Source organism: Caloenas nicobarica, chromosome 1 (genome assembly GCF_036013445.1).
Source record: "Caloenas nicobarica isolate bCalNic1 chromosome 1, bCalNic1.hap1, whole genome shotgun sequence".
NCBI lineage: Eukaryota > Metazoa > Chordata > Aves > Columbiformes > Columbidae > Caloenas > Caloenas nicobarica.
Window position 1 is genome coordinate 203975089 of NC_088245.1, and position 10966 is coordinate 203986054.

The window sequence follows — 10966 nt, forward strand, 5'->3', positions numbered from 1 at the left end:
GAGAAATGATGACACTTAGGACTCTCCCAGTACTTGGAAGGGGCCACAGCTTTTCCATCTTCTTCTTCTGCAAGCGTTCTCTTCTGCCAAGTTTTGGGTTCTCATTCCAAGCCAGTTTTTCATTCCTTTGACTCTTTATTGCAGTAGTTTTGCCCCAATCCAGCAAAGGTTGGTTTTTTTGTTTTCTCATAGAATTTGTCTGCTTCCTTGACCTTTCTGTGTACAAGAAAACTAGAATCTTTTTTAAAAGGCTTGAAAACACAGTCCTTGCACAAAGCCTATTCCTGAGTCTATAGCAAATTTCATCTTCAAGGTAATGGAGAGAACACTTTTAGCTTTTCAAGTAAAAATGTGCCAGAATATGTCCCAGGTCTCCTTTATTGTTCTCCAAAGTGTTGTCATCTCACCGCAGAGGTTGTTTAAATCAGCGGCTTAATAACATTAACCTCAAGGCATCTGACAACCCTCTGGGTGACCTTGTCTTTGAATTTAAAAAGTCCTGTTTTGGCCTGGGTTTTTTTGCAAACCACAAAATGTCTTCAAAGTTTTCTCTCTTTTATTAATAGCTGATAGTGCCTCCCAGATCCTGCTGCTTCCTTAAAGAAAAGGCCCCATCCTGCACAGTTCTTGAGCATCTGCAGAGTGTGCCCAAGACTTTTACTGCAACAGGGACAAGCAGGCTCAAGGTTCCTGCAGTGAACAAGTCCTTCTTGAAGGACATTAAACGCTCGTGCTGGAGGAAGGAATTTCAGTTGCTCCTAAATAATGGATGATTGCATTACATTTGTTTGTTTGTTTGTTTGTTTGTTGTTTGGTTTGTTGTTTGTTGTTTTGTGTTTTGTGTTTTGTTTTGTTTTACCTGCCTGGAAATTGTCAGTCCCCCTCCTGCTGCACCAAATGTCCCATCTGACCTGTCCCTAAGAGAGGGTGTGGTGGTTGGACCTTCTTGGAACAGAATACCATAGAATCACAAATGGTGCAAATTAACTGGCAGTTTATGACTGCTGAACTGCTTACCTTCCCAGAAGAGTCAAAGTGGTGACAGATAAACAGTTCAGGGAATATTTTTGACTGACGGGTCTCTCAGGAGTGATGAGACACTTCAGACATGGAGACGAAGAGCTGAAGTCAAGCAGCCTCTGATGGCTAGTTCCACCTGACCTGCTGCCTCAGGCAGGTTCTTTTTAGATTGTGGTAGAAGAATTAAGATGAGCTTCTAGTGACATCCTGCTGTTTCTGGCCTACTGTCACTTCAAATATGTCATTTGTGAGCTGCAAGGTCATACGTAGCCCTCAGGGGAAATCTCCAAGAAGTTTCTCTTCACTACCTTCAGCAAATTTGCTACCAGCAATGGTCCAGCGACCTTCACCTCTTACTTTGATGTTATGCTCTCTGAGAACCAGGAGAAGGTACTCTTTGCTGCCCCCTGAGATGCTCAGTGCTGAATCAAAGGGCTGTGAAACCATGGCTGCCTTATCATTCGCTGACCTGAACAGTCCTGACAACATCACAGAATCACAGAATGTTAGGGATTGGAAGGGACCTCGAAAGATCATCTAGTCCAATCCCCCTGCCGGAGCAGGAACACCCAGATGAGGTTACACAGGAAGGTGTCCAGGCGGGTTTTGAATGTCTCCAGAGAAAGAGACTCCACAACCTCCCTGGGCAGCCTGTTCCAGGCTCTGTCACCCTCACTGAGAAGAAGTTTCTTCTCAAATTTAAGTGGAACCTCTTGTGTTCCAGCTTGAACCCATTACCCCTTGTCTTACTGTTGGTTGTCACCGAGAAGAGCTTGGCTCCATCCTCATGACACTCATCCTTTACATATTTATAAACATTAATGAGGTCACCCCTCAGTCTCCTCTTCTCCAAGCTAAAGAGACCCAGCTCCCTCAGCCTTTCCTCATAAGGGAGATGCTCCACTCCCTTCATCATCTTTGTGGCCCTGCGCTGAACTCTCTCCAGCAGTTCCCTGTCCTTCTGGAACTGAGGGGCCCAGAACTGGACACAATATTCCAGATGAGGTCTCACCAGGGCAGAGCAGAGGGGAAGCAGAACCTCTCTCGACCTACTAACCACCCCCCTTCTAATACACCCCAGGATGCCATTGGCCTTCTTGGCCACAAGGGCCCAGTGCTGGCTCATGGTCATCCTGCTGTCCACCAGGACCCCCAGGTCCCTTTCCCCTACACTGCTCTCTAATAGGTCATTCCCCAACCTGTACTGGAACCTGGGGTTGTTCCTGCCCAGATGCCAAACTCTACATTTTCCCTTGTTATATTTCATTAAATTTTTCCCCGCCCAACTCTCCAGCCTGTCCAGATCTCGCTGGATGGCAGCACAGCCCTCTGGCGTGTCAGCCACTCCTCCCAGCTTGGTGTCATCAGCAAACTTGCTGATAGTACACTCAACATGGTGACAATGTCTGAAGCTTGGGAGGCTGCTGTGGGCTGGAAGGACATCGGTGGCCATCTACCGCATAGCGTCCTGCAACAAACCTTGGGAGAAGAGAAGACACAGTGGGGAGAAATAGGAGGAAGAAAGAAACAGCTTGGTGTTTCAGTGAAGGTATTTCAGGACATTTCATATCCTATCCTTGAATTCAAAATTGATCCATGATTAAATCCTGAGGAGCATAGTGCTATAGCTTGGGATGACTACATCAGTTGCTAGTGCCAGGTAGCCTCCCCAGCACATGCTTTTTACATTACATTTTGCCCCATCTTTTGATACAGTTCTAAAGTCATAAATATTTCATTCAGAGTGTGGGAACAGCGCTCCTCCCCTTGAATGAGGGAAGCCCAGTTTTGTGGCAATTCACTGTCTGATCTGTGAAGAGGAAGAGGTGAGAACTGCTGATGTTGTGGGCCTTTGGCAGCAGCTCTGAGACATCAGAGCTCATCTTTATATATAGTAACAGCGTGCGAGGAGACACGCTGTAGTAGGAAGCGGTTTGTCTGAGGAAGTATCTAAAGCTGGAGAATGGTTGCTGCTGCTATGGGAGTATCAAAACCCTGTGGGTTGGTGGGCCATGTGCCTGGATTCCAGCTTTTCATCCTTCCCATGATCCCGTGAGTCCATACAGGGCCAGAGAAATCCATGCTGAGATGCAGCTCAATTGCAGGGTATTAAAGCAGGGAGATATTCTCTCTGCCCTAGAGAAAGACCTGTCCTCCAGAGGAAGGAGGGAAATGGCTCTCTTCAGGAACTTGTCTCTAGAGGATGCTATGTATGAAAGAGGAACTTCTATTGGAGGAAGAGAACTTGTCCCTTTCTCCTCTGTGGCTCAAACAGACTGTTACGGCCATGACCGTTGTGATGGACCTCCTTCAAGAGCGATGAAGTGTTTGACCAGCTCTCCTGGGTTTTAGGTCAACATGAGGAGATCCTACACACTTCTCAAATGACCAAGATGAGGTGCTCCCCTGGATACCCTGTGGCTATGTGGGTGTCTGTGTCAGCAGTTACCAAAGACCTTTGGGAGCTCCTGGAAAAGCTGACCTAGATACCTTCATACAGGTGGAGGGGAGGTTTAAGGTTTTCTGTGTTTTTCCAGAAACAGAATAGAAAAGCATGGGGTCCTGAGACAGTGCTGAGATTCAATTAAGCCCCATTTCCTAAGAAAGTGAGACTTCCACCCTCTGGTTTTCTGGATGAGTGAGCTCTCTTCTAACAAGAAATTGTAGATGACAATATGGCAACACTGGTGAAAATGCTGGAGGAGATGAAGGAGTTCTTTAGATCCACTTTCAAAGACACCAGACTGTACACTGAGATTTTCTTGGATGCTGTGAGTGAACAGTATGACCTAACTCCTGTTTCAGTGATCTTTGTAAAATTAATCTGAGAGATGTGTTATAAGCAGGTGCAGATGAAGATTGGGTTCAGAGAAAATACTTCTTCTATGGAAAAGACCAAATAGAAGATGGCAAGACTTGAAGTGATCTCTCCTGATCCTCAGTCTCAGACAGGAAATTATCTTTGGATTGCACCTGAAGAGTGCTGAAGAAAGCCAGGACACTAAGGAAGGAGTCATCTCACTTCATTGTAGGTTACTACATCTGTGCTGCTGCCTCCTGTATTTTTTGGTAGCCAGGGGAAACGAAGAGAAGGGCTCTGTTGGTTTGATATTTTTGACATTCCTGAGCTCCTTAAAGCAGACTATGGGTTTTGGTTTTTAGCAAAACAAGGCTTTCTAAAGTCTGCAACAGTAGCTTCAGGCCACTTCTGGTGCTCTGGCTATGTTATTTATCCTGTCCAAGCTTCAGAGTGGGGCTTGACTGAGAAAAGCCTGAGAAAGGACTGTGGAGGGAAGGAAAATCCCTTTTATTTTTATTGTAAAACACTTGGGAGATGTTTGAACACTGCAGTGAGAAATGGGAGTCCTGTTCTCTACTGTCTAAAACCTGCTCCCTTGCTCAGCCTGGGGCTGTGGGGATGAAGAGCTGTTCTCTGCAGAACCAGAGTATGTAACTCTGGAGCAGGCACTTTCACCAGCCAAGTCTCTATTCAGCAGATTACTTGTCAATACTCGCCAAGTACTACAAGGGCTGATTTTTTGAATTGCCAAGTCCTGCTGCATGCCAAACCTCACAAAAGGGCAGGGCCAGAATGGGCGGTACAAGATTTTCTTAGTTTTTGTAATCAAAGAAATGAAATTAAACTTTTGGGAACACCTTGAATTACGAGATGGGATGTCTCTGTTCTTTTGCGACACTCTTCCAGAGCTTCCAGCCTTGCAGCCCGGAGGACAGAAGCCCACAAAATGCAAATTTTCCCTAACAGACAGTTAGATTTTCTTTTGTACCACTCTGAGGTGGGCTGCACAAAGCGGTGCTCAAAGAAAAGATTTCTGGAAAAGTTTTACGCCAGAGACACAGCTCTGATACTGCTCCCCCTTCCATGACACAGACTCATCTCTGCCTTTACTGAACTAGCCCACTGACTTGGCCACTGGCTCAGAATGTGTCATTTGTGTTTGAGTATTATTTTATTCAGCCGGTAGCTCCACTTCTTTCTGTGGATCGGGGATTGTTTTACAAACGTAGGTGTGCAGGAAGCCAGTGTGCCAGCTCTGTGCAGTGCTGCTCCATGCGCTCTTGGATGCCATATGGACATGTTATAAAAGGGTGATAAAGGGCTGAATGCATCAGCACATTAATCAAATCCCATTTTCCTATGGAAACTGTAATTTCCTCACCTAGTGTCTTCCGAAAGGTGGAAGTTGTCTGGCTTCATGCAAGCATTGCAAGGGAACATCAGAGCACTGTGAAATTTTGAATGGTCCAGTTCTCAAGAACAGCCAAATTCATAAACAGCAACAGGGATCAATTTAACTTCCACAGCACAGAATGTCAGAAAAGTACCTTAAAAATGTGGCCTTTCTTTTTAGCATACAGAAAGACCAAATAAGCTGGAGTAATGGCATTTTCCCTTCCCCTGGAATAAAACAGGGGAGTTTTTCTTAGTTTTGACTAGTACTCCCTTAGTTAACTACAGTACTGTACTAAAAACATCGCAGATCCCAGGAGCAGACACCCAGAAGACCCAGCTCTTAACTAAACTGACTCCTATAGGCCAGTGACTTCAACTCTTCTTCCTCCATCAAGAAAACAAAGGATCATGCTGCTTGGGTAGCCTTTGGAAAGTACCTTAAAATCCAGTGAGAACAAGTATTGCATGGCTCTTAGGACAAGGCAGATAAGGGCTTTACAGATACATGTAAAAAGAAAAAAGGAAGAAAAGATGCAATGCTGGTCTGAAAAGACACAACACTTGTGGGAAGCACTTTCTAGGGCTGTGTTTGGAAATACCTACTGCATAGGTTTTTGTGCCTCTCCACTCACTGTTTTTGTTTAGATTGTTTTCCAATGAGGTGAGTTCTTCGTTTAGTCCTCTGCCTATGTCTGCTGCATACTAATGAAACACTGTCTGTTAAGGCTGAAAACTCATACAATTCCTTAACCTCCTTTTTAACTCTCAAGCACACAGTAGTTACTGCTATCTACAGTTCTCCCTTTTCAAAAGCGTGGCAGCAAATCTGGCCCAACAAACAGTATGTAGACTACAGAATCATATCCACGAAATGCTTGTAAAGAAACAAAATAAAAATAAAGGATCTGAGTTTAGCAAGCCTGTGATTCGGGTGGTTAGTACAAACTCATGTCCCAGCCAGGCAAATAGTCTGAACCCCACCACGCTTGGACACAAGTTGCTGCATCGTAAGTCCCATCCCTATGTCATCAAGGAACCTGCATTCTCTGTAATGAACTGCTTTTCCAATACAGATTTTATCTTGAGGGGATCCGAGGACTGCAAAAGTTTTGGAAAAAAACAAACCAAAACAAACAGACAAAAAACCCAACCAAACAAAAAAACTTAAAATCGTGAAATATTCAAATTATTTTCTAGGTCTAAATCCTAAATTTCTGTTGGTTTGCATTCAGCCTCGGATGCATCTGGCTGTGCTCTTTGGTAGCTGCTGTGTCCATATACATACTGTCTGTGTTTTGAGGTGCCCTGAACAGTTAATCAATGAAAAAAAAACCCTACTAGTGAAACAGAGTCCCTCTCCAGTTAGCAATGAAAACCACATTGTCTGTTTTTGGAGAAAGCTGGCATTGCAACATGAGCATTCACAGGACTTCAAGCTAAAACAGCACTGAAAGGCTCTGATTCCTGACTATATTTCCCTGCTGGCTAGAATGAAGTACAAACCATTTTTACGTTTCAGCTTTAATTTAACAGTCTTTGTGAACAAGTGGATTTTCTGTAAAATTAGGTTAAAATATTTAGTAATTGTACTGCAGAAATACTGGCTTTGAATTCTCAGAAGTTTCTGCTGAGTTCCACCACTAAACCTCCACAAAGAAATAACCCAGCCCATTTTTCAGCTGGGAAAATCTGGGCTAGCATATCAGTGTTGGTTGGGCTTAGTAAAGGTCTAAGAAACTCTTGTTGTTGGAAAGTGTCTGCAGATATCTGAGTAGCATGTTCTGGGACACTAAAGCATGAGGAAAGGTCACCTCAACTAATTTTCTTTTGTGCTGCTGATTTGAATTGGTAGAAATTAGAGCTGAGTCATTTTAGTTCAGACCAAGGTGCTAAGTGGTAGTCTGAAAACACAGAAGGAGATAGCTCTTTGTGTGTCATTTAATCAAGCTGAGGAGCCCCTTGCTGTTAGGAATTATGCCTGTTGAAAGTTTTAATGGGTTCCAAAAGCAGCTGGAGAAATTTTTGGAAATAAAATCTACCAGCAATTATCATATACAAAGGTTTAACAATAGCCTTCATTTCAGGAAGTCTGTAGTGGTGACATGATTCTGGGAAAGTGTGGTTCTATGCTTGGCCATTAGCTATTACTGCTAATGACAACTGTGATGGGTTCCTCTAGCAGGTCCCTTCTGTAGCGTTTCTTGGTGCTTAGCAGGAACTTATGCTGTTTTGTTTCCTCATCTTCCGGGCACCACCAGAAAGAAATCCAAACCCTAGACTCTTTCAAACCTCTTAGTACAAAGAGTACTCCTGAATAAGAATCTAATTCTCTGGCTCACTTCGTAGACAGTATGAGGGCTACCTTGTACACTTCACCTACCTTTTAAAATTTTAAAATACAGTGACTGGTTTGATCCACAGGTTAGGAACAAGGCTTGCTCCTGTGAGGCTTTGAAAGTAATTCTACAGCACAAGCTTAGGTGCAGAAGACAAACTTGAAAGACAGACAGACAAAATCCTTTCAGTGTACGTGAAGTCCAAACTATTCCTAATTTCCTTCAGCACGTTAGAATATAATGCATTTCCATAATAGCAGTGGAGACATCTGCTTTTTATGCATAGTGCATACGTTTCTTTAACACCATTATTAGAAGAATACGTGAGATACAGTTCCTTTGGATCAAGGTAAGTTGTAATTAATAAAATCCCTTACAACACTTTGGACAATTCAGATTTTGATGCCTGCAGAGTTTGATTTATGTTGGGCAGGGAAGCAATCATATCACTGTGAAAGCCCAAGCATTGTACAGCATCTGAGTCGAGAGCAGTTAGCATGTGACGAAACATCTGCACAAGACTTCTCCTGTCCTTTCCTTAGTCCCCTCCTACCATTTGGGGCCACACAACCAGCTTACGTAGTCACCAAAAAGGCCAGTTCTACATTTCTGAGCAGGTGCATGGTGCATTCGCTTTTTTGGGACACAAATCTCAACAGAGTAGTTAGAGGCTGGTGCCCCAGGTCAGCATCCTCCTGTGTCCCCACAGCACAACGTCCCTGCACATCTCCCTGCTTCTGTTGGTGTTGTCCCAAAACCAGGGCACTTTACCTGGTGTGCACGCAAATGAGTCAGATGGAGCACACAGAGATATTTTACTACAGAGTTGCACAAGTCTGGATGCTGGAATAAAGCCAAGCAAGAAAAGTAAAAGGCATTATGTACAAAACCTTACCACTATGTTCACACCCTAAAGAGCTAATTGGTTACACATTTGCATATTGCATTACACAATCCTTTTAACATATAATGAACAACATTCAGCTAAAGGACACTTTATCCAGCAGTCTTGAGATGTGTGTTAAAACAAGACTCAACTAATTGTGTGGGCTTCAAAAGGCCTAAAGCTGCAAGCTCAGTAGTGTCTGTAGCTCGTGATTAGGTGTTTTACAAATCACTCTTATCTTTGTTATATGAGCAGACCGACCTAAACCTGAAAGGATTTACATATCTTTAGGTTAGCAATTGCAGACAGGATTCATTCTTTTAAGTGAAGACAACGCTGGTGTCCCCATCCACACCCAGCCCTTGGGCAAGGTGCTGGTGCTGAGCTGCACCACTCCGGGGTTTACAGCTGTCCCTTCTAGAGCAGGTGGCTGTGTGTGGCTTCGCTGCCATTGTCCCTTCAGGCCACCTAAATATCCAACCCAGCATCATGAATTCAGCTCACATTTGTTAATGGGAATTCAGTGAAGAATAACGAATGATGAGCTTCCTGTGGCTTGTGCACATTTCTGGGGAAGCCTAGTTGATACAGGTATGATAAGGTTAGATAACTAATTAGTCCGTAGGGTGCAATAGTATAATTTTGATTAATCATATCAGCAACATCATGATAATCATGGAAAAATAAAGATTTAAACCAAGTGGCTTCCTTCTTAGAAAGCTTTAACTCAGACAGAAGCCACAGCTGACAGCAGTGTCCGTGTGGTGGGGGTTAAATCCCTCTTACCACCTCCATCTTCAGAAAACCACTCATGCCCTGAGTTCTGTCTTCATGCTCACAAAGTGCAGCCAGGACATCCTGTGCTCGTAGGCTTGTCAAATGGGGCTCTAGGCTTGGGCCCTAAACTTGTCATCAAAGCTCCTACTGAAAAACCACACACTGCTCCCCGTAAGAGAAACAAAACATGGACCTAAAATATGCTCTTTATTCTGAAAGTGACTGACATCGAGAGGAGGAAAAGCAGTAGCGTACGGCTGCTTTTAGAGGCACCCCATCTTCTACTGGAATAAACATTCTTACCCTCTCTCTGTGTAATGCAGTTTGTATCACAAGTTTTAAATCTCACAAGGTAGCTAAAAGCCATTGAACAGTGTCATAAGGCAAAAACTGTGCAGAAGAGGAGCTGGCTGCAACTCTCCTGCATTTGGAGGATGATTAATACCCAACTGATGGAGACAGAAGGGTCACCCAAAGGATGGCACAGACCAAACCTGAATCTCAACATTCCCATTTTACTTTCTGGGGTATTTTTAAAAAGATGGATGGAAGTAGCTGTTTCTAGAAAGAGTGTAGTGATGAAGATGCTGAAGATGGACTTGTTTCCTTAAGACCTAAATTGGAATAAAGTTTGTCTTTTGAAAACAGTAAAATACAGCAGAAGCAGTGGCACTAAAATATAAGTAGAACTGAGCTGGGCAGTTGCATACATCCTGAAACAGCAAGATACAGCTGAAAAGCTCAAACCTGCTGAGACTGCAGCCAATTTTTAGATAGTAACTCACAAAACAGATGGGCTATTCATCATGTGCTGATGTTTTCTCAGCAGTTTTAAAAGGTTATATAGATTTTGCACCTATTCATGTTGCTCTGATAATTTTGTGAGAACAAAAATTAAAAGAACACAGTTATAACTACTGTCCACAAAGTTTACTTGGGGTTTAGCATCAGACCATGTGTATTGCACTAAAGATTTTCAGATGGCAACGTGCCATCCTGAAATCTTCAGTCACTTCAGTCACTCACTCCTGGAACCTTCAGTCACTTACGCTGCTATAGTTCATAAATTCTTTTTATTTAAATAACCAAGAAGAATTGGTACATATTTTATTGAGCACTTTAGAAGACAACAAGAGATTCACTGTAGCAAGTCATATTTTTAAATACAAAAGGGGAATTAGTAAAAAGTTAAGTTCAGATCCAACATGAAACATGAACATGTTGCTTTCAGGAGCTTCAACTTTTAAAGACTGAGAACTCTACTTACATCAAACAGTTCAAACACATCCACATCACAAAATCTTAGTATTGCACTATTAGCTCCTTGGTCAAAACACCCAATGCACAATGTGCATCTGCTTTACCCACATATAAAGGACCATCAGCAACACATCGTCACAGACAGACAGAAATTATCTAGAAAAGGTCAGAGGGGTTGCAGGTTTGCTGGGAGAAGTATGGCAGTAAAACTGAGCACTTTGGGCTACCAGTATCCAACACAAGCCCTGTTTCTTGCTGAAAACGCAACAGACATCAGGACTGCAGCTGTGCTACTGTCCTGTGCAGAGGTAGCATAATACTACGAATTTAAAGACTTTCTTTTAAATAAGGCTTGTCTTAGCTGAAAGCCATAAAATAACTGAAAAGTTCTTGTAATACTAGCACAAAGTACAGTATGGCAGCACTCAGGGATCCACTTGTTTAAAAACAGCTGCCACATTCAAGTAAATGCACTATCTCTGTGAAATCTGC